This window comes from Pleurodeles waltl, chromosome 2_2 (assembly GCF_031143425.1).
Source record: "Pleurodeles waltl isolate 20211129_DDA chromosome 2_2, aPleWal1.hap1.20221129, whole genome shotgun sequence".
Lineage (NCBI taxonomy): Eukaryota > Metazoa > Chordata > Amphibia > Caudata > Salamandridae > Pleurodeles > Pleurodeles waltl.
Genome location: NC_090439.1, coordinates 155,268,939 through 155,292,798, shown reverse-complemented (window position 1 = coordinate 155,292,798; position 23,860 = coordinate 155,268,939). Strand labels below are relative to the sequence as shown.

At 46.6% G+C, this 23,860-nt stretch overlaps 1 protein-coding gene across 2 annotated transcripts in view; it reads left to right on the top strand.

Annotated features, from left to right (window-relative positions):
* Positions 1–23,860, top strand: part of ZNF830 (zinc finger protein 830) — a 262,366-nt gene that overhangs the window by 183,247 nt on the left and 55,259 nt on the right. The window lies entirely within an intron of this gene.

Sequence of the window (23,860 nt, the reverse complement as noted above, 5' to 3'; positions counted from 1 at the left end):
ATCAGGACCTTTGTGTATCACGAACGAGCGTCTGGAGGCCATAGCCCACCTCACCACCACAAATGCCAGTCATCGTTTTCAGAACACTTATGCCGTAAAGAAGTCTGAATTAGTAGACAAAACACGTTGACTGGTTGTATCTGTTTGTTACATGAATTGGAATCTTGATGTTTAGAACATTAATAAAAGAGAACAATTGAACATATTGGACATTTGTGGTAGATACTTTGTGGATGATATCTTGCCATTTTTTTACTTTACCGTTTCAAAGTGTATGTCAAATTGGCTATAACAAATTGACTTACTTATAAGACCCTAGTATTTGGTACCCAGGGTACCAAGGGCATGTAAGACAGTGTCCACCAAAGACTGCAGCACTGATTGTGCCTCTCTGCGTATGACAAGATACAAAATGGCTCCCAGCCTGCCACTACAGACTGGAAGAGCAGTGTTTACACTGCCAGTTTGGCTTTAAACCAATGGCCCTTCCCTTAACAACATGTATGTTGCCCCCCCAAACCCCCTCTCCCAAAAGGCCTGTAGAGCTCTATGGCAGGGAGCTGTATATTATTAAGTGAGATCTATATTTTTCATGTGTCTCAGCAGCAACACTTCCCAATTGTGGTTTTGCTGTGGAAAAGTTAGTAGCCCCATTGGCTAGTACAGGGTTACCGGCTGGCACCCCAGCCTGGCTAATGTCCAGATTTGACTGCCTGACTGGGTACTGTAAGGTGTCAAATTAATTGTGGCATTAAACCTGACCTGATGCCCAGGTCAGATTTAATGTCACTATTAAATGAATGCAACTTTAATAAACATGGCACACTATGACCCAGCTGATCCAGTGGCCTTGTGGGCACTGGCCAGCAGACAGCTTTGTCCCGCCTGGTAAGTTGTATGAATGATTACCAGGCTTAGGCACAATAGACGTCTCTGAAAGGGTGAGGTGTTATCTCACCTTAGGAGGAAGCCACTCAGGATGCTAGCTCAAAAGGCGACCTTCAGAGGGGAATCCGCCTTTGGTACATGTAGGAAGTTGGCTCTGTATGTGCTATTTCAAAGTAAGGAATAGCATGCACAGAGTCCAAGGGTTCCCCTTAGAGGTAAGATAGTGGCAAAAAGAGATAATACTAATGCTCTATTTTGTGGTAGTGTGGTCGAGCAGTAGGCTTATCAAAGGAGTAGTGTTAAGCATTTGTTGTACATACACATAGACAATAAATGAGGTACACACACTCAGAGACAAATCCAGCCAATAGGTTTTGTTATAGAAAAATATCTTTTCTTAGTTTATTTTAAGAACCACAGGTTCAAATTTTACATGTAATATCTCATTTGAAAGGTATTGCAGGTAAGTACTCTAGGAACTTTGAATCATTACTTTAGCATGTATACTTTTTACATAAAACACAATAAGCTGTTTTAAAAGTGGACACTGCAATTTTCACAGTTCCTGGGGGAGGTAAGTTATTGTTAATTTTCACAGGTAAGTAAGTCACTTACAGGTTTTAGTTTTTGGTCCAAGGTAGCCCACCGTTGGGGGTTCAGAGCAACCCCAAAGTTATCACACCAGCAGCTCAGGGCCGGTCAGGTGCAAAGGTCAAAGAGGTGCCCAAAACACATAGGCTTCAATGGAGAGAAGGGGGTGCCCCGGTTCCAGTCTGCCAGCAGGTAAGTACCCGCGTCTTCGGAGGGCAGACCAGGGGGGTTTTGTAGGGCACCGGGGGGGGACACGAGTCAGCACAGAAAGTACACCCTCAGCAGCACGGGGGCGGCCGGGTGCAGTGTGCAAACACGCGTCGGGTTCACAATGGTTTTCAATGAGAGATCAAGGGATCTCTTCAGCGTCGCAGGCAGGCAAGGGGGGGGGCTCCTCGGGGTAGCCACCACCTGGGCAAGGGAGAGGGCCTCCTGGGGGTCACTCCTGCACAGAAGTTCCGATCCTTCAGGTGCTGGGGGCTGCGGGTGCAGGGTCTTTTCCAGCCGTCGGGAAATGGAGTTCAGACAGTCGCGGTCAGGGGGAGCCTGGGGATTCCCTCTGCAGGCGTCGCTGTGGGGGCTCAGGGGGGACAACTTTGGTTACTCACAGTCGTAGAGTCGCCGGAGGGTCCTCCCTGAGTTGTTTGTTCTCCACCAGTCGAGTCGGGGTCGCCGGGTGCAGTGTTGCAAGTCTCACGCTTCTTGCGGGGAGTTGCAGGGGTCTTTAAATCTGCTCCTTGTAACAAAGTTGCAGTTCTTTTGGAGCAGTGCCGCTGTCCTCAGGAGTTTCTTGTCTTTTTCGAAGCAGGGCAGTCCTCAGAGGATTCAGAGGTCGCTGGTCCCTTGGAAAGCGTCGCTGGAGCAGGTTTCTTTGGAAGGCAGGAGACAGGCCGGTAAGTCTGGGGCCAAGGCAGTTGGTGTCTTCTGTTCTTCCTCTGCAGGGGTTTGTCAGCTCAGCAGTCCTTCTTCTTGTTAGTTGCAGGAATCTAAATCTTTAGGTTCAGGGAAGCCCTTAAATACTAAATTTAAGGGCGTGTTTAGGTCTGGGGGGTTAGTAGCCAATGGCTACTAGCCCTGAGGGTGGGTACACCCTCTTTGTGCCTCCTCCCAAGGGGAGTGGGTCACATCCCTAATCCTATTGGGGGAATCCTCCATCTGCAAGATGGAGGATTTCTAAAAGTTAGAGTCACCTCAGCTCAGGACACCTTAGGGGCTGTCCTGACTGGCCAGTGACTCCTCCTTGTTATTCTCATTATTTCTCCTGGACTTGCCGCCAAAAGTGGGGGCTGGGTCCAGGGGGCGGGCATCTCCACTAGCTGGAGTGCCCTGGGGCATTGTAACACGAAGCTTGAGCCTTCGAAGCTCACTGCTAGGTGTTACAGTTCCTGCAGGGGGGAGGTGTGAAGCACCTCCACCCAGAGCAGGCTTTGTTTCTGTCCTCAGAGAGCACAAAGGCTCTCACCGCATGAGGTCAGACACTCGTCTCTCAGCAGCAGGCTGGCACAGACCAGTCAGTCCTGCACTGAACAATTGGGTAAAATACAGGGGGTATCTCTAAGATGCCCTCTGTGTGCATTTTTTAATAAATCCAACACTGGCATCAGTGTGGGTTTATTATTCTGAGAAGTTTGATACTAAACTTCCCAGTATTCAGTGTAGCCATTATGGAGCTGTGGAGTTCGTTTTTGACAGACTCCCAGCCCATATACTCTTATGGCTACCCTGCACTTACAATGTCCAAGGTTTTGCTTAGACACTGTAGGGGCATAGTGCTCATGTACATATGCCCTCACCTGTGGTATAGTGCACCCTGCCTTAGGGCTGTAAGGCCTACTAGAGGGGTGACTTACCTATGCCACAGGCAGTGGGAGGTTGGCATGGCACCCTGAGGGGAGTGCCATGTCGACTTAGTCATTTTCTCCCCATCAGCACACACCAGCTGGCAAGCAGTGTGTCTGTGCTGAGTGAGGGGTCCCTAGGGTGGCATAAGACATGCTGCAGCCCTTAGAGACCTTCCCTGGCATCAGGGCCCTTGGTACCAGGGGTACCAGTTACAAGGGACTTACCTAGGTGCCAGGGTTGTGCCAATTGTGGAAACAATGGTACATTTGTAGGTGAAAGAACACTGGTGCTGGGGCCTGGTTAGCAGGGTCCCAGCACACTTCTCAGTCAAGTCAGCATCAGTATCAGGCAAAAAGTGGGGGGGTAACTGCAACAGGGAGCCATTTCTTTACACAAGCCCCCCCCAGCCCACAGGCCAGGAGACTCAGCCAAAGCTGGGAGAGTCTTCCTAGTCTGTCAGGCGAGGAAGAGTAGAGGAAATAGGCTGGTTTGTTGCAGGGCCTACTCTGCCTTACATCCTCCTGTTCAGGTCATTCCCTCTGGGGAACTGACCCACTTCCACAGTGATAGGACCTAGTCTGAATTGCCTCTTGTCTGTACTTTTTATGTCTCCACCCATTCTCTCTATTTTGAGGTTAGAGGTATCCACCTCTGCTAATCTTATCTTAGCCAGGGTCACCCCTAGCTTACCCAAAGAGGTTACCCAGAGCTGGAGTAACCCCACCATGACCAACAGGGTCAGGGGGCCTAACTTGCTATTTGGCATGGGGTCAGACCACCATGCCAAGGATAGTGCAGCCATAACGGCTAACACCCAGCAGAGGCCACTGACAGCTGTCAGTGCCCAGAACCACACCTTTAGCTCTTCACCTACAAGGGAAGGGGCTAAGGTACAGGCTTCTTTGGGTTCAGGGTGCCTGTCTGCTGTATTAGAGTGGGGGGTTACCACATCTTGTAGTAAACACCCTTCTTCCACTCTTTCTTCTGTTAGCTGAGGAGCCACCCACTCAGGCTTAACAGTTGCCTGACTAGCCAGGACTTCTTGTGGGTCAGGTTGGACTTTATCAGAGCCACTTTTGGAGTTCTCCCCTACTGGAGCAGAATCTCCTTGGCTTGCTGGGACCTTGGCTAAAGGTTGTCCACCCTTCCTACACTGTTTTCTATTCTTTTTCTTCTGGGGCCTGCTTGCAGTTACTGCAGGGGCAGGACCTCCAGAATCCTTGGGAGAGGACTGGCACTGGACCAGTTCCTCTCTTGGGCTCTGACTAACCTCTGGGTAGTCATTTCCAAGGAGACAATCAAGGGGGAGGTCTGTACTGACTACCACCCTTCTCCAGCTAAAAGTCCCACCCACTTCTATGGGCACAAAAGCCACAGGCCTATCAGTGACCCTGTCTGGGCTAACTCTTACTCTGGCCATCTCACCTGGGATGTACTGGTTTGAGAACACCAGCCTGTCATGCACAATAGTGTGACTGGCACAAGTGTCTCTCAGGGCAGTGGCTGGGATTCCATTCACCAGTAGGTGGTGGAAGTGTCTACTTCCCTCTGGAATCTCCAACTCACCTGTTGGGCCCTTTTTCCAGTTGAAGGCTATGAAGACCTCCTCATCTGAGGAGTCATCCCCAATGGCTACACTGGTCACCCCTGGGATTTTGCTAGGGGGTTTGTTTTTGGGACAAGAAGTGTCCTTGGTGTGGTGCCCTGTCTGTCTACAGTTATGGCACCATGCCTTAGTGGCATCCCAGTTCTTACCCTGGTACCCACCTTTGTTTTGGGTTGTGTCTCGGGGCCCACCCACCTGGTCTGGTTTTTGGGGGCCTACAGAGGACTCTTTTTCTTTGTTTCTAGTGTCACCCACTTTCTCCTGGGGAGGCTTTGTAACCCCTTTCTTTTGGTCACCCCCAGTGGAAGTTTTGGTTACCCTAGTCTTGACCCAATGGTCCGCCTTCTTTCCCAATTCTTGGGGAGAAATTGGTCCTAGGTCTACCAGATACTGATGCAACTTTTCATTGAAGCAGTTACTTAAAATGTGTTCTTTCATAAACAAATTATAAAGCCCAACATAGTCATGCACTTCATTTCCAGTTACCCAACCATCCAGTGTTTTCACTGAGTAGTCTACAAAATCAACCCAGGTCTGGCTCGAGGATTTCTGAGCCCCCCTGAATCTAATTCTATACTCCTCAGTGGAGAATCCAAAGCCCTCAATCAGGGTACCCTTCATGAGGTCATAAGATTCTGCATCTTTTCCAGAGAGTGTGAGGAGTCTATCCCTACACTTTCCAGTGAACATTTCCCAAAGGAGAGCACCCCAGTGAGATCTGTTCACTTTTCTGGTTACACAAGCCCTCTCAAAAGCTGTGAACCATTTGGTGATGTCATCACCATCTTCATATTTAGTTACAATCCCTTTAGGGATTTTCAACATGTCAGGAGAATCTCTGACCCTATTTATGTTGCTGCCACCATTGATGGGTCCTAGGCCCATCTCTTGTCTTTCCCTTTCTATGGCTAGGATCTGTCTTTCCAAAGCCAATCTTTTGGCCATCCTGGCTAACTGGATGTCCTCTTCACTGGAGTTATCCTCAGTGATTTCAGAGAGGTTGGTCCCTCCTGTGAGGGAACCAGCATCTCTGACTATGATTTGTGGAGTCAGGGCTTGAGAGGCCCTGTCCTCCCTAGATAGGACTGGTGGGGGGGAATCACCCTCCAAGTCACTATACTCATCCTCTGTGTTGCCATCCTCAGAGGGGTTGGCTCTTTCAAACTCTGCCAACAGCTCCTGGAGCTGTAGTTTGGAAGGTCTGGAGCCCATTGCTATTTTCTTTATTTTACAGAGTGACCTTAGCTCTCTCATCTGGAGATGGAGGTAAGGTGTGGTGTCGAGTTCCACCACATTCACATCTGTGCTAGACATTATGCTTCTAAAAGTTGGAATACTTTTTAAGAAACTAAAACTAGTTCTAGGATCTAATTCAAACTTTTACCAAACTTTTAAACTCTAAAAGAAATCCTAACAGGGACTAACACAAGGCCCTAGCAGGACTTTAAAGAATTTAGAAAAATTTCAAATTGCAAAAATCAATTTCTAATGACAATTTTTGGAATTTGTCGTGTGATCAGGTATTGGCTGAGTAGTCCAGCAAATGCAAAGTCTTGTACCCCACCGCTGATCCACCAATGTAGGAAGTTGGCTCTGTATGTGCTATTTCAAAGTAAGGAATAGCATGCACAGAGTCCAAGGGTTCCCCTTAGAGGTAAGATAGTGGCAAAAAGAGATAATACTAATGCTCTATTTTGTGGTAGTGTGGTCGAGCAGTAGGCTTATCAAAGGAGTAGTGTTAAGCATTTGTTGTACATACACATAGACAATAAATGAGGTACACACACTCAGAGACAAATCCAGCCAATAGGTTTTGTTATAGAAAAATATCTTTTCTTAGTTTATTTTAAGAACCACAGGTTCAAATTTTACATGTAATATCTCATTTGAAAGGTATTGCAGGTAAGTACTCTAGGAACTTTGAATCATTACTTTAGCATGTATACTTTTTACATAAAACACAATAAGCTGTTTTAAAAGTGGACACTGCAATTTTCACAGTTCCTGGGGGAGGTAAGTTATTGTTAATTTTCACAGGTAAGTAAGTCACTTACAGGTTTTAGTTTTTGGTCCAAGGTAGCCCACCGTTGGGGGTTCAGAGCAACCCCAAAGTTATCACACCAGCAGCTAAGGGCCGGTCAGGTGCAAAGGTCAAAGAGGTGCCCAAAACACATAGGCTTCAATGGAGAGAAGGGGGTGCCCCGGTTCCAGTCTGCCAGCAGGTAAGTACCCGCGTCTTCGGAGGGCAGACCAGGGGGGTTTTGTAGGGCACCGGGGGGGGACACGAGTCAGCACAGAAAGTACACCCTCAGCAGCACGGGGGCGGCCGGGTGCAGTGTGCAAACACGCGTCGGGTTCACAATGGTTTTCAATGAGAGATCAAGGGATCTCTTCAGCGTCGCAGGCAGGCAAGGGGGGGGGGCTCCTCGGGGTAGCCACCACCTGGGCAAGGGAGAGGGCCTCCTGGGGGTCACTCCTGCACAGAAGTTCCGATCCTTCAGGTGCTGGGGGCTGCGGGTGCAGGGTCTTTTCCAGCCGTCGGGAAATGGAGTTCAGACAGTCGCGGTCAGGGGGAGCCTGGGGATTCCCTCTGCAGGCGTCGCTGTGGGGGCTCAGGGGGGACAACTTTGGTTACTCACAGTCGTAGAGTCGCCGGAGGGTCCTCCCTGAGTTGTTTGTTCTCCACCAGTCGAGTCGGGGTCGCCGGGTGCAGTGTTGCAAGTCTCACGCTTCTTGCGGGGAGTTGCAGGGGTCTTTAAATCTGCTCCTTGTAACAAAGTTGCAGTTCTTTTGGAGCAGTGCCGCTGTCCTCAGGAGTTTCTTGTCTTTTTCGAAGCAGGGCAGTCCTCAGAGGATTCAGAGGTCGCTGGTCCCTTGGAAAGCGTCGCTGGAGCAGGTTTCTTTGGAAGGCAGGAGACAGGCCGGTAAGTCTGGGGCCAAGGCAGTTGGTGTCTTCTGTTCTTCCTCTGCAGGGGTTTGTCAGCTCAGCAGTCCTTCTTCTTGTTAGTTGCAGGAATCTAAATCTTTAGGTTCAGGGAAGCCCTTAAATACTAAATTTAAGGGCGTGTTTAGGTCTGGGGGGTTAGTAGCCAATGGCTACTAGCCCTGAGGGTGGGTACACCCTCTTTGTGCCTCCTCCCAAGGGGAGGGGGTCACATCCCTAATCCTATTGGGGGAATCCTCCATCTGCAAGATGGAGGATTTCTAAAAGTTAGAGTCACCTCAGCTCAGGACACCTTAGGGGCTGTCCTGACTGGCCAGTGACTCCTCCTTGTTATTCTCATTATTTCTCCTGGACTTGCCGCCAAAAGTGGGGGCTGGGTCCAGGGGGCGGGCATCTCCACTAGCTGGAGTGCCCTGGGGCATTGTAACACGAAGCTTGAGCCTTCGAAGCTCACTGCTAGGTGTTACAGTTCCTGCAGGGGGGAGGTGTGAAGCACCTCCACCCAGAGCAGGCTTTGTTTCTGTCCTCAGAGAGCACAAAGGCTCTCACCGCATGAGGTCAGACACTCGTCTCTCAGCAGCAGGCTGGCACAGACCAGTCAGTCCTGCACTGAACAATTGGGTAAAATACAGGGGGTATCTCTAAGATGCCCTCTGTGTGCATTTTTTAATAAATCCAACACTGGCATCAGTGTGGGTTTATTATTCTGAGAAGTTTGATACTAAACTTCCCAGTATTCAGTGTAGCCATTATGGAGCTGTGGAGTTCGTTTTTGACAGACTCCCAGCCCATATACTCTTATGGCTACCCTGCACTTACAATGTCCAAGGTTTTGCTTAGACACTGTAGGGGCATAGTGCTCATGTACATATGCCCTCACCTGTGGTATAGTGCACCCTGCCTTAGGGCTGTAAGGCCTACTAGAGGGGTGACTTACCTATGCCACAGGCAGTGGGAGGTTGGCATGGCACCCTGAGGGGAGTGCCATGTCGACTTAGTCATTTTCTCCCCATCAGCACACACCAGCTGGCAAGCAGTGTGTCTGTGCTGAGTGAGGGGTCCCTAGGGTGGCATAAGACATGCTGCAGCCCTTAGAGACCTTCCCTGGCATCAGGGCCCTTGGTACCAGGGGTACCAGTTACAAGGGACTTACCTAGGTGCCAGGGTTGTGCCAATTGTGGAAACAATGGTACATTTGTAGGTGAAAGAACACTGGTGCTGGGGCCTGGTTAGCAGGGTCCCAGCACACTTCTCAGTCAAGTCAGCATCAGTATCAGGCAAAAAGTGGGGGGGTAACTGCAACAGGGAGCCATTTCTTTACAGTACACAAATAGTGATAAGTCTCCTGAGGCTTTCCCATTTGTTCAAGTAGACAGCTGGAGATGGGCGCTAGAGAAGGAAGACCAATGCCCAAACCGGTTTTCCCGTGGGTGTGTTGCCCCCCAGGTAGCTACAACTCTAGGATGGGCTACCGAGCTCCTCACAGTCGAGGGAAGGTTCAGACATCTTGGGAGTAGGTAGAATAGTGCCCCCTGGAATTGCCACAAGCCACACGTAACCAAAATTCATCACTCAAAGGGAGAGGATCTGGTAGCCCATTGCCTAGTAACTGTATGGTCCCCGTAGGGCATTTTTGTGGGATTATTACCCTTAATCTCACATCACACTAGAACTGGAACAATTACTGAAGAAGGACGGAACATGCAGCTCTTGGCCCCGCACAAAGACAGGCTCCACTGTCTACTGGACTGCACCTTCTGCCTCTGGGTTCGCAAAGTTGCAGCTCTGCCTGTGGCTCCTGGCACTGTCAAAAGTCGTGCCCTAGACCAAAGCAGTGACTCTGAGTGGTCAGTTGGCTGATTCCATGGAACCAGCTCAAGAGAAAAAAGAGCTGAAGAAGCTCAAACCCGGAAGTTAGTAGCCAAACCAGAAGATTTGCAGTTACCGGCCGCTGGTAGCCCCAAGAGACAGATCCTCAACGGCCAAATATTGCACGCAAGTCAGGTGGAGCCAGGAGTGTCGTCGGAGTCCAGATTGGTCACCGAAGAGGGACACCAGCCTCCACCAAAGGTTTTCACTCCTAGTGCTGTCACGGAGCCCAGCCGCATCTGTCCTTCTACTGGCTTGAAGAGGACTTCACAGGACCCTGACCTCTGTGACCAAAGTCGTCTGACATCACCCGTGGACCAAGGAGTCACCACAAAGGCACCCTTCTCAACAGCAAAGCAACCAGAGCATCCTTGATCATCTTTTCATCTTGCTTCCCCAGCATCAGGACCACTCCATTATAGTCTATGGCGGTTGTGCTGTAAAGTTTGGAACAGGACTGGAAAATGCTCTATTGGCCAGGTAACTGTCCAAATCTCACCAGTGGCACCCCAGACCTTCATCCTGCCAGTTTCCAAGCTTTTTGTTGAGCAGTGCTTGTTTGCGTTTGGATTTAAAAGTAATAATATCTTTAACAAATCTCTATCTCCTTAATGCTCCTGTTGATTTTGTTCATCAATGTCTCTAAAAATTCAAGAAAATATAATTTAGTTTTGTAAATTGGTGTCCTGGTTCTTTCGTGTTGTGACTTTTTTTTTTTTGTTTAATTCCTTTGGTGGTAGTTTTTAAATGCTTTACACTAAGTAACTTTGTGCAAGCCTTGAAACCCATAGCTACCCAGGGTTGAGCTCAAGGTTGTTCAAACAAGCCTGACTGGACCCAAGACAATTTTTGAGAGTGTATTCCGCTATAAGTTGCCCTATCATATACTATACCCACATTCTTACACAGAGGTAGCCCCTTAAACCTCCAAATGTTGTCCTTAGGATACATAGCAGAGAGCAGTTGGGTGGGAGATCATAATGTAACATAGCTGATACTTGTTCCTTGTCAACCTCTGCATTGTCTCTGAGGCGATGTATATGCAGGTCCCCAGATTCCACTGTCATAGCCATAGTAGGGACAAAGCTCAATACCTGTGGAAAAGTACTCCGCTGTATTGTTATGATTAATATGTGACACATTTTAGTTTCTAGACACTTGCAAGGCCATCTGGTAGAAGTAGATGCTCCCTCTAAAGCCATTATGAACCTGACAAGAAAACAGCTCAGCAAATTAGAAGAAATAGAAGGCTCTAACGTACAAAGGAACAGTATTAGGTCTTATGATAGTATGAGATGTACTAGAATTCTCTCCAGGTGAGTGGAAGGCAAATTGGGATGACTTGGGTAGCCCTGGAATTAGAAGGTGCTCTTAGCCTGGAAGTCTTAAAAGAGCATCCGCCCATGCCTTGTAGCCTATGCATGGTTTTCTTTGAGGAAAAAAAGCACTTTCTACTTTTAATCATATAGATCCTTCTGGGCAGACTATTGTGCATGAAGATACCGATGCTGTGATGGGGAACAGATTTTTGTGGTGGGCAACAGCAACCAGTATCTGTGACTCTCAAGAGCCAAAAATATCCATCCTAGGAAGCAGTCATAGAAAGTACAATATATCTGATTCAGTGCATACAGGGAAGGGAGAAACATTGACATTCAGGACTCTAGAGCTATCGGAACACTGCTATAACTTGCACCCCCACCACGAACTGCTTATGACCTCACATATGACATCACTCATGACATGCTCTTTGACATCATATATGACATTTCAATTTACATCATTGATGACATTTTTTATTGTAAAATAACAGGATAAACTGCCCTCTTCATTGAGACATCTCTCTCAGACAGGTGTCCATAGAAGTGAGTGGAGAGGAACTGCCTTTTACTGTCTGGACTCTCTCAGATGACGTGCATATTAGGGTGTAGACATGTACTGGCCTCTCCTTTCAGACCTGTCTCTCAAATTATGTGTGCGCATGGTAGGATGTGTGCATGGACTGTCCTCTCCTTACAGGCCTCTCTCATAGATGACAGGTGTGCATAATAGTAAGTGGAGATGGACTGCCCTTTCCTGTCCGACCTCTCTCTCAGATGATAGGTGTGAATAGCAGGCTGGGTGGAGAGAGACTTGCCTTACCACTGAGACCTCTCTTGGATGACGTGTGCATAGTATGCTCTGTCCAGGGAATGTCCTCCCTGCTAACACCCTTCTCTAAAAAAAATGGGTGTGCAGGGTAAGGTGTGGGAAGAGACTGTACTCTGCTCACAGCTCATACCAAGCTGACGTGCATAAGTAGTAGACTGATAAAATGCAGCTCCCGTAAAACTCCTTCTCACGGTAGCAAATGTGTGTACTGTAGTGTATTCAAAGATCACCTACTCCTTTCTACTTTTCACGATCCCACAAGAGTCTCACTAGATCATACATTTCTTTTTTTGTTTTTGTAATGAGAAGTTCGATGGCATCTGTCGCTGTAGATACGCATGTTCTGCAATAGCTCGCCATCTGGTGTTGGGCCGGAGTGTTACAAGTTGTTTTTCTTCGAAGAAGTCTTTCGAGTCACGGGACCGAGTGACTCCTCCTTTTGTCTCCATTGCGCATGGGCGTCGACTCCATCTTCGATTGTTTTTTTTCCGCCATCGGGTTCGGACGTGTTCCTGTCGCTCCGAGTTTCGGACCAGAAAAAATAGTTAATTTCGGAAGATTTTCGTCGGTATTGTTGCGTTCGGGATCGGCGTACTTAGATTCAACACCGCATCGAAGATCGAAGAGCTCCGGTGCCCTTCGGGGTAGTTTTTCGATCCTCCGTCGGGGCCTGGTCGGCCCGACCGCGTGCTGAGGAACGCCGATGGAACGGACCCCGTTCCGTTTCTGCCCCAAATGCCACAATAAATACCCCTACACAGACCAACACTTGGTCTGCAACCTGTGCCTGTCACCTGAGCACAGCGAAGACACCTGCGAGGCCTGTCGTGCGTTCCGCTCCCGAAAAACACTCCGAGACCGTCGAGCCAGAAGACTTCAAATGGCGTCCGCACCGACAGCCCGACGGGAGTTCGAGGAAGAGGAAGGTACCTTCTCGATCCAAGACTCAGACTCCGAAGGATTCGACGATACACAAACCGTGAGTAAGACGTCGAAAACCACACAAAGAAACATTTACAAGGCCCAGGGGACGCCACTGCCACCAGGCCATGGCTCAACCCATAAAATCGGTGACCGACCGTCGGCACCGAAAAAGGCCCAAACAGTGCCGAGATCGTCCGACTCCGGTCGAGACACCGGCACGCAGCCTTCTCGGGACCGAGAAAGTGCTGGAGACAAGCCTCGACACCGAGATGCCGGTGTGGACACGGCTCGACGCCGAGACAGCGGCACCGAAACAGATCGACGCCGAGAGGTTTCGGCCCCGAAGAGGAAAAAAGTCACCTCGGAGCCGAAAAAACACGCAGACAAAGTTTCGATGCCGAAACAAACTGCAAGCGACCCAGCTTCAGGCTCTTATACAGAAGAGCACTCGCTAACCTCCCAAATGCAGAAGCATAGGTTTGAGGAAGAGCTACAAGCAACTGATGCGGACCATACGCAAAAGCGTATCTTCATTCAGCAGGGGACAGGAAAAATAAGCACCCTTCCCCCCATTAGGAGAAAGAGAAGGTTGGAGTTCCAGACGGAACAAGCACCACAACCAAAAGTGGTGAAAAGAGTTACACCACCACCCTCTCCTCCGCCCGTGATTAACGTTTCACCAGCACAAACGCCATCACACTCCCCAGCTCACACCACCATGAGCCAGGGTGACCAAGACCAGGACGCATGGGACCTATACGACGCCCCAGTGTCAGATAACAGCCCAGAGGCATACCCTACAAAACCATCTCCACCAGAAGACAGCACCGCGTACTCTCAGGTGGTGGCTAGAGCAGCACAATTTCACAACGTAAGCCTCCACTCAGAACAGGTCGAGGACGATTTCTTGTTCAACACACTCTCCTCCACCCACAGCTCCTACCAAAGCCTGCCTATGCTCCCTGGTATGCTCCGGCACGCAAAAGACATATTTAAGGACCCGGTCAAAAGTAGGGCAATCACACCAAGGGTGGAAAAAAAGTACAAGGCGCCTCCTACGGACCCGGCTTTCATCACAACACAGCTGCCACCAGACTCTGTTGTTGTAGGAGCAGCTAGGAAAAGGGCCAACTCTCACACATCTGGAGATGCACCACCCCCAGATAAAGAAAGCCGCAAGTTTGATGCAGCTGGTAAGAGAGTCGCAGCACAAGCTGCAAACCAGTGGCGCATCGCGAACTCCCAGGCACTACTTGCGCGCTATGACAGAGCCCACTGGGACGAGATGCAACATCTCATTGAACATCTGCCCAAAGACTTCCAAAATAGGGCAAAACAAGTGGTTGAGGAGGGACAGGCCATCTCCAACAACCAGATCCGCTCCTCCATGGACGCTGCAGATACAGCTGCACGGACAATTAATACATCTGTAACTATCAGAAGGCATGCATGGCTCCGAACGTCTGGATTTAAACCAGAGATTCAACAAGCAGTTCTCAATATGCCTTTTAATGAAAAAGAACTGTTCGGTCCAGAAGTGGACACAGCGATTGAGAAACTCAAAAAAGATACGGACACTGCCAAAGCCATGGGCGCACTCTACTCCCCGCAGAGCAGAGGGAATTACAGCTCAGTCCGTAAAACGCCCTTTCGAGGGGGGTTTCGGGGTCAAAGCACACAAGCCAGCACCTCACAAGCCACACCGTCCAGTTACCAAGGACAGTATAGAGGAGGTTTTCGGGGACAATATAGAGGAGGGCAATTCCCTAGAAATAGAGGAAGATTCCAAAGCCCCAAAACCCCTACTACTAAACAGTGACTCACATGTCACTCACCCCCTCCACACAACACCAGTGGGGGGACGAATAGGTCATTATTACAGAGCATAGGAGAAAATCACTACAGACACTTGGGTTCTAGCAATTATCCAACATGGTTACTGCATAGAATTTCTACAGTTCCCTCCAAACATACCACCAAAAGCACAAAATTTAACAACACACCATTCCAATCTCCTAGAGATAGAAGTGCAGGCACTATTGCAAAAGAATGCAATCGAATTAGTGCCAAACACACAAATAAACACAGGAGTTTACTCACTGTACTTTCTGATACCAAAGAAGGACAAAACACTGAGACCAATCCTAGACCTCAGAGTAGTCAACACTTTCATCAAATCAGACCACTTCCACATGGTCACACTACAAGAAGTATTGCCATTGCTAAAGCTGCACAACTACATGGCAACTTTAGACCTCAAGGATGCTTATTTCCATATACCAATACACCCATCGCACAGGAAATACCTAAGGTTTGTATTCAAAGGAATACATTACCAATTCAAGGTACTGCCTTTCGGATTAACAACCGCACCAAGAGTCTTTACCAAATGTCTAGCGGTAGTCGCTGCACACATCAGAAGGCAGCAAATACATGTGTTCCCATATCTAGACGACTGGCTAATCAAGGCCCATTCGTTAATAGAGTGCTCAAATCACACAAATCATATCATACAAACCCTCTTCAAACTAGGGTTCACCGTCAATTTCACAAAATCCAAAATTCAGCCACGCAAGGTACAACAATACCTGGGAGCCATAATAGACACATCAAAAGGAGTAGCCACTCCAAGTCCACAAAGAATTCACAATTTCAACACCATCATACAACGCATGTATCCAACACAAAAGATACAAGCAAAGATGGTATTACAACTCCTAGGCATGATGTCATCATGCATAGCCATTGTCCCAAACGCAAGACTGCACATGAGGCCCTTACAACAATGCCTAGCATCACAGTGGTCTCAAGCACAGGGTCACCTTCTAGATCTGGTGTTAATAGACCGCCAAACTTACCTCTCGCTTCTGTGGTGGAACAACATAAATTTAAACAAGTGGCGGCCTTTCCAAGACCCAGTGCCACAATACGTAATAACAACAGATGCTTCCATGACAGGGTGGGGAGCACACCTCGATCAACACAGCATACAAGGACAATGGAACGTACATCAAACAAAACTGCATATCAATCACCTAGAACTTCTTGCAGTTTTTCAAGCACTAAAAGCTTTCCAACCAATAATAGTTCACAAATACATTCTCGTCAAAACAGACAACATGACAACAATGTATTATCTAAACAAGCAGGGAGGGACGCACTCCACGCAGTTAAGCCTGTTAGCACAAAAAATTTGGCATTGGGCAATTCACAACCAAATTCGCCTAATTGCACAGTTTATACCAGGGATACAAAATCAACTCGCAGACAATCTCTCTCGAGATCACCAACAGGTCCACGAATGGGAAATTCACCCCCAAATACTGAACACTTATTTCAGACTCTGGGGAACACCTCAGATAGACTTGTTTGCGACAAAGGAGAACGCAAAATGCCAAAACTTCGCATCCAGATACCCACACAAACAATCCCAAGGCAATGCCCTATGGATGAACTGGTCAGGGATATTTGCTTACGCTTTTCCTCCTCTCCCTCTCCTTCCTTACCTGGTAAACAAACTCAGTCAAAGCAAACTCAAACTCATATTGATAGCACCAACTTGGGCAAGGCAACCCTGGTACACAACGCTGCTAGACCTATCAGTGGTACCCTGCATCAAATTGCCCAACAGGCCAGATCTGTTGACACAGCACAACCAAAAGATCAGACACCCAGATCCAGCATCGCTGAATCTAGCAATCTGGCTCCTAAAATCCTAGAATTCGGGCACTTACAACTTACCCAAGAATGTATGGAAGTCATAAAACAAGCAAGAAGGCCATCCACCAGGCACTGCTATGCAAGTAAATGGAAGAGGTTTGTTTACTACTGCCATATTAATCAAATACAACCATTACACACAACTCCAGAACATGTAGTGGGTTACTTGCTTCACTTACAAAAATCTAACCTAGCTTTCTCTTCCATTAAGATTCACCTTGCAGCAATATCTGCATACCTGCAGACTACCTATTCAACTTCCCTATATAAAATACCAGTCATTAAAGCATTCATGGAGGGCCTTAGGAGAATTATACCAACAAGAACACTACCTGTTCCTTCATGGAACCTAAATGTTGTCCTAACTAGACTTATGGGTCCACCTTTTGAACCCATGCACTCCTGCGACATACAGTTCCTAACCTGGAAGGTGGCATTTCTCATCGCCATTACTTCCCTGAGAAGAGTAAGCGAGATTCAGGCGTTTACTATACAGGAACCTTTTATACAACTACACAAAAATAAAGTCGTCCTAAGGACCAATCCTAAATTTTTGCCAAAGGTTATTTCACCGTTCCATCTAAATCAAACAGTGGAACTTCCGGTGTTCTTTCCACAGCCAGATACCGTAGCTGAAAGGGCACTACATACATTAGATGTCAAAAGAGCATTAATGTATTACATTGACAGAACAAAGAACATCAGAAAGACTAAACAACTCTTTATTGCATTTCAAAAACCTCATGCAGGAAACCCAATTTCAAAACAAGGTATAGCCAGATGGATAGTTAAATGCATCCAAATCTGCTACCTTAAAGCTAAACGACAGCTGCCCATTACACCAAGGGCACACTCAACCAGAAAGAAAGGTGCTACCATGGCCTTTCTAGGAAACATCCCAATGCAAGAAATATGTAAGGCAGCCACATGGTCTACGCCTCACACATTCACCAAGCACTACTGTGTAGACGTGTTATCTGCACAACAAGCCACAGTAGGTCAAGCTGTATTAAGGACATTATTCCAGACTACTTCCACTCCTACAGGCTGATCCACCGCTTTTGGGGAAATAACTGCTTACTAGTCTATTGCAGAACATGCGTATCTACAGCGACAGATGCCATCGAACTGAAAATGTCACTTACCCAGTGTACATCTGTTCGTGGCATCAGTCGCAGTAGATTCGCATGTGCCCACCCGCCTCCCCGGGAGCCTGTAGCAGTTTGGAAGTTACCTTCAATTATTTATATATGTATCATCTCAACCTTAAATAAGTGCATACTTAGTCACTCCATTGCATAGGCACTATTACTACAATTCAACTCCTACCTCACCCTCTGCGGGGAAAAACAATCGAAGATGGAGTCGACGCCCATGCGCAATGGAGACAAAAGGAGGAGTCACTCGGTCCCGTGACTCGAAAGACTTCTTCGAAGAAAAACAACTTGTAACACTCCGGCCCAACACCAGATGGCGAGCTATTGCAGAACATGCGAATCTACTGCGACTGATGCCACGAACAGATGTACACTGGGTAAGTGACATTTTCATTACCCATCTAGTAGTAACAGTACTTATCTCTGGCATACTTCCGTTCAAAAACAAGGACCACAGTAATCATTCCTACTAATAGTGTATTGAGAAATCCTCTACTCATTTTTACTATCCTGTGAGAGTCCCACTTCATAAAAATCAGTATCACTTAAAAAGAATATACCTTTATTATCTTCACAGTAGGTATCCCTTAGACACCGCCTTTCTAAATCTAGGAGGACAGCTTGTCTTTCTGCTGCTCCTTATATAGCTTTTTAAATTCATTTCCACAGCACCTCAGTTTCACAATAAACAATAATACGGCCATTTCACTTCTAACTTTCCAGCAGCCAGCCAATCAGAGCTGTTGCGGGACTCGCTGGAGCCTCTCACTCTCACCATAGCATGAAGGCACACTGGGAAAACAGGCCTCTCAACCAATCGCAGGGCTCCATTTTTGATTTTGCGCTCTCACTGGAGTCTTGTGGAACTCTCGCGAATCCAACTGCCAAATTATACAATTATTTTTGATCCTTAATTCCTCAAAAACTACCGAAAGGATTTATCACAAAAAAGCATAATCTGTGGACCAAAATCTAGCTTCCTGACAAATTTGGTGTAATTCCACTTAGCATTTTACAAAACCCCCTTTTTTCCCCACCGCCCTCTCTTGACCGATCACCCCAAAACTTTCCAAGAAGGAGCTGAAGTGGATGAAGGTTTTTAAAAAAAAAATTTTTTGGGGGGGGGGGGGGGGGGGGTGGAATGTTTTGTGAAGATTCATCAAACGGGGCCAAAGTTATTAGCAAACCAGAAACTCCATCTATGGAAAAGCATACCTAACTGTAACTGCATAGTGACGACCGCTGCTAGGTAATATATTTGCAAATGGTCTTCAACGTTGTGTATTCTAAAAGCCCCCGGGATGGGCCTGCTCCTGGGGGGTACGAATATTCATATATTTTGGGGGATGGGGTGCGCATGACCCCCTACTCAGACTGATTTCTGCCCTGGGGACCCCAGAGCCCGGTGGCAGCGTTAAGGGCGAGGGGGCATGCAGTCCCCCTCCCGGGTACATTTCAGCCCCAGGGACCCTATCCCCCGTGACCTGGCCAAACAAATATCAAAAGCGGGAGGGAAGCTGTGCCCTCCACGACCCAACCCCCCTCCAGACAGATTTTGTCCACACGCTCCATAAACCTTGGGACCCAGCTGTGTATGCTAAGGGGAGTGGGGCCATACAGTTACTATACCTCGTATCCTAGGGTAACTATTACTCGCACCCTCACCATGCATTGCCAGTTACCCCACATACTACATCATGTGTGACATCTTCTATGACATCATTGATAATATCACTGCAACATTTGCAGTGAAAGTATTGATGAGAAAAATGTGCATGGTAGCAGCGCCAAAGGTAGCTTTTGACCCAGAAAGCAAACTTTTCATTTGGTGTAAATCCATTCAGTCATTTTTGAGATAGTTAAAGAAAACCAAATTTATATATCTGGGCGAACCATATGGACAAGTCTTTTGGTGAGATTTGATTGGCTGCCAGCACTTCAGCCAGGCAGCCATCTTGGGACCAATATACATGAAAACACCCCATTGAAATGCATTGTAGTGAATGGCAGGTTTTGAAGGTCACAAAAAGGAGAACATATCAAGGGTGATAACAGATTTTAGTTACAATATAAACATTTGTTGATGGTATTACTAATTTAGGAATTGTGGTGTGCTCTAAGGTGATTTTACCCTGTGAAAAAGACTTCTACTGGGGTTTCAGGAATCTTGTGTTTTCATAATTTTCCCATAGAGGTGATGAAAGGTGCCCCAGCAGCTAAAATGAGAGCATATTTTCTGTAAATGTGCACTATCTTTCTCCGCCATATGAGAATGAAGTCTGACATTCTCAGTAAAACGTACTTGTGTTCTAGAACGCTGACAGTCTTACTTAAAGCAAAAGTGTGGCACCCTTGAATCCATCTTGATTGACTCAAACTGGTAAAACTTAAAATATTTAATTTAGAAAGGAACAAAACAAGAGGGTTCATTTTGTCATAGAAATTAGGGTAAGTCTTGTAGAAATAAAAATTGACATTTTGTGTGAGTTTTCAAATTTCTTTCTCTTCCATTAAAACATTCTGAAATGCAGACTAAGAGAGATGCACTTTCAACTCCCGCAGCTGACTGCCCGTTAACGTGTTGGTGTTCAGCAGCTTACATTATTCTAATAAGCACCTAGAGTGCTGAAATTCTAAAGTTATTCCAAAAGTGTGGCACATCTGAATGCCACCTTGATGGAATCAAAGTGGAAGACAAAGTATTTTCTACTGAGGATTCTGCAGAAAATAAGGAATTTAGGGAGCTTCATAAGAAGTAAGTCTCCCAAGATGGTCAACAGAGACAAAAAGAGCCCAAATGTAGCATACATATCACCCAAATGTAGCACAAGTATATTCCAATGACAGAAGTGTGCAAACACTTAATTTTTCTCGTTTTTTTGCAGTTTTATAAAGCGCTTACTTCACCCGTAGGTATTGAAGTGGTTTACATGGGCATCAGTTACCTTATACAAGGACACATTCATTTTGGTACATAAAGACAGCAAATTATTTAAGTGTTATGTCTCTATTTGTGAACTCAGTTAATATGTCCTCATTTTTGTTTTTTAGAGCACTTACCATAATTTCTATGGGAATAAAACCCTCTGATTTTTATAATTTCTAAAGGAAGTGCTTCAGGTTTTACAGTTTTGATTACATCAAGATGAAGTCATGCATGCTACACTTAAATATAGAATGTTAGCAATCTAGTTGGTCATTGGAAAATTGTAGGGAGCCAGAGGTCAGGGGCACAAACTCAGATAACTGAGGTCAGGGAGAAGGGTGCAGAAGCAGCTAGTTGACCACACTGGGCAGACAGGAGGGGCAGTGGCAATACAACGGATCATGGAGTGCAGGTGAAAGGGGGTCAGGGCGAAAAGACAATCATGCAGGACAGGAAAAAGAGGTTGTGCAAATATAACAGACCATTGACAGCTGAAGAAAGAGGCAGTGGCAGTACAACCATACATGCCAAGAGACCCAATTCAGGCAGGAGACTCCCGATGTTTTTAAGCTTTATTTTATCTGCCTCCTGCCTAAAATATTATCTTTTTCAGTGTAAGTCAATAGGGAAAATTATTTCCTCATTTTCACCACAGAGGGCAAGCGGGTTGGCACTGAAGTACAATGGGCCATGGAAATCAATAGGGGGGGAAGGACCACGCGCATGGACAACAGAGAGCAGAGGGGAAAGAGGCATTGGCAACAAGCTGACCATTCCGGACAGACAGGAGGGACAGTTACTGTATAACAGACCATGCAGGAAAGGAGGGACGGGGCTGATGCATGGACTCAACCACAGAGGGTAGGGAGGAGATGGATGAGGCAGCAAGCTAACTGTTTTGGCCCTGCGAGAAAGGCAGTGGCAGAACGAGCACACAGGGCTGTAATGAGGGAGCAGGGGCATGGACTTGAACAATGGATGACGGGGGGAGAGGGAAGCACATGCATTGCGATGGGCATCTTAACGTGCAAAAAAACATAGAAATTCCTTGGGGAAAAAAAACAGAGGTTACAGGGACGTTATAGTTAGGAAATAGAATTTAAAGAACCATAAAAATGTACTTAAAAAAACAAAGGTTGCAGGGATGTTATAGTTAGGAAATAGAATTTAAAGAAACATAGAAATGGACTTAAAAAAACAGAGGTTGCAGGGATGTTACAGTTAGGCTCACACTTTAAACATACAAAACCATAGAAATTCAGCAGTTATAGTTAGTTATTTCAAGTAACTATACTGGTGTCCAAAGGTCACTATAAATCGCACCCTCACCATCCACTGCTAATTACTTCATATATTACAACACTCATGACATCCTTGATAACATGATTGATAATAACAATATAATATTTGCAGTAAAGTTATTGAAGAGAAAACTGCCCTTGGCAGAGGTGGGAGTTATAGCTTCCTTAGCGCATAAGTTATAATTACATGAAACAGGTGAATTTCTGTGGTTTTGTAAGTTTAAAACGTAAACCTGACTGTAACACCCCTGTAACCTTTAGTTTTGTAAGTGAATATATATATGTGTGTGTGTGGGTGGGTGGGTGTGTGTGTATATAAATAATTATCGGAAGTTCTCTACTCGCCAAAGTTACTGCCACCAATAAATCTGTTTTCAGAGGAAGATGTGGGTCAAGAGTTTGGTAATCACCTGTAAGGTGTAACAATGTATCTGTAAAAAAGGTTCTCATCGCTATAGGATCTCTTGACCCACACCTCACACTGAAAATTGTTTTGTTGGTGACAGTAACTTTTGGTGTGTAAGGTCGGAGAACTTCAGGCCTCATCAGTTCATCCACCCTTTACAGTTTTCTACCTTGTTGATTTGGTTCTTCACATGCCGAACCTTCCTTGCGTAGAAGGTTTCTGCATTTCATATGGTTCAGTCTATCAATCTGGCTTCATTCTGATCTCCTCCCTATCTAAATACTACAGAGGAGTGAATTTAATGGCTTGGACCTTTGATATGCATTGTCCGACTAAGTCTACCGTACTCGTCAGTTATTTGTGGGCTTCTCTGGAACTAAACAAAGCAAGACACAAACAGAGTGCACCATTTTGCACTGGCGCATTCTCTGTAACAAGATCTGCCATGCTTTGGTCAAAAAAGACCCTCCAGAAGGCATTCATGCCCTTTCAACTGGAAGCGTGGTGTCTCCATGGTTCTCTCATCCGGTCTAAGTTTTCAACATCTGCACCATCACAGTCCGTTTTGAATACTTCTGCAAATCACGTCTACCTCAGGTCTCAGGCATGCACTGATGGGTACTGTGTTGCTTGACGTCTTTGGTTAAACTAGCACTACTCTGCTCCCCTCTCAAGGAGCAATTGCTTTGAGGCACCTTCATTAGGTGAGGACTCTGCTAAAGTTGGTATCCATCAGAAGAAGTTACTTTTGGTAATGGTATTTTGGTGCACATTCACCACCAAACCTCCCACCATGGTAAGTGAATTTTTTAAAACTAATAATTTCCCAAGGTGCGCCAACGTGTTATGTGCTGCAATTGTTGCTGTTGTTGCACTCTCAGTTCTTTTCTGCACTCCTCCATGGGATGGAGTGCAGAAAAGGTCCTGTCCGTAGTGCTCCAGTAGTGCGTAATATGCCATGGGGTTTGCCATCTCTCGAGGCAGTGTCACAGGAGGAGTCACCCTGGATGTCATTTCACCAAAATGCCAAGGGTAGTGGAAGTGACATCAAATGCCATTTGACTTTTACATTCAGTCTCTCAAACACACATACTTAGACATACACACATTATCACACGTACACATACTGATCTAAACACACACTCACCTGCAAGCATTCACATAACATACATTTAAAAACATTTTTACCTCAGCTGCCAGGGAGGACCATATTCCCGCCAACTATACTACATTTTTTATTACACTAATAGTGAATAATTATAAACTATTATTCACTATTAGTGTATTAAAAAACAGGGATCTTGGAGCCCCAACCAATGTCCATAAGGATGAGCTTCCTCTGTGTCTTGGTACTGATTTTGCCACCTTCAAGGCCAGAGGCACACATGTAGTGCCAGGGTCACCATGAACATGCCACAGATCGCAGATGTGACTCGGATTGATGTCCATTGGAGCCAGGTGGTGCTACCTAGCGATACAGGAGAGTTGTTGCCTGACTAGTTTTTCAGACCAGTGTGAAGCCTGGAGCTAGTATT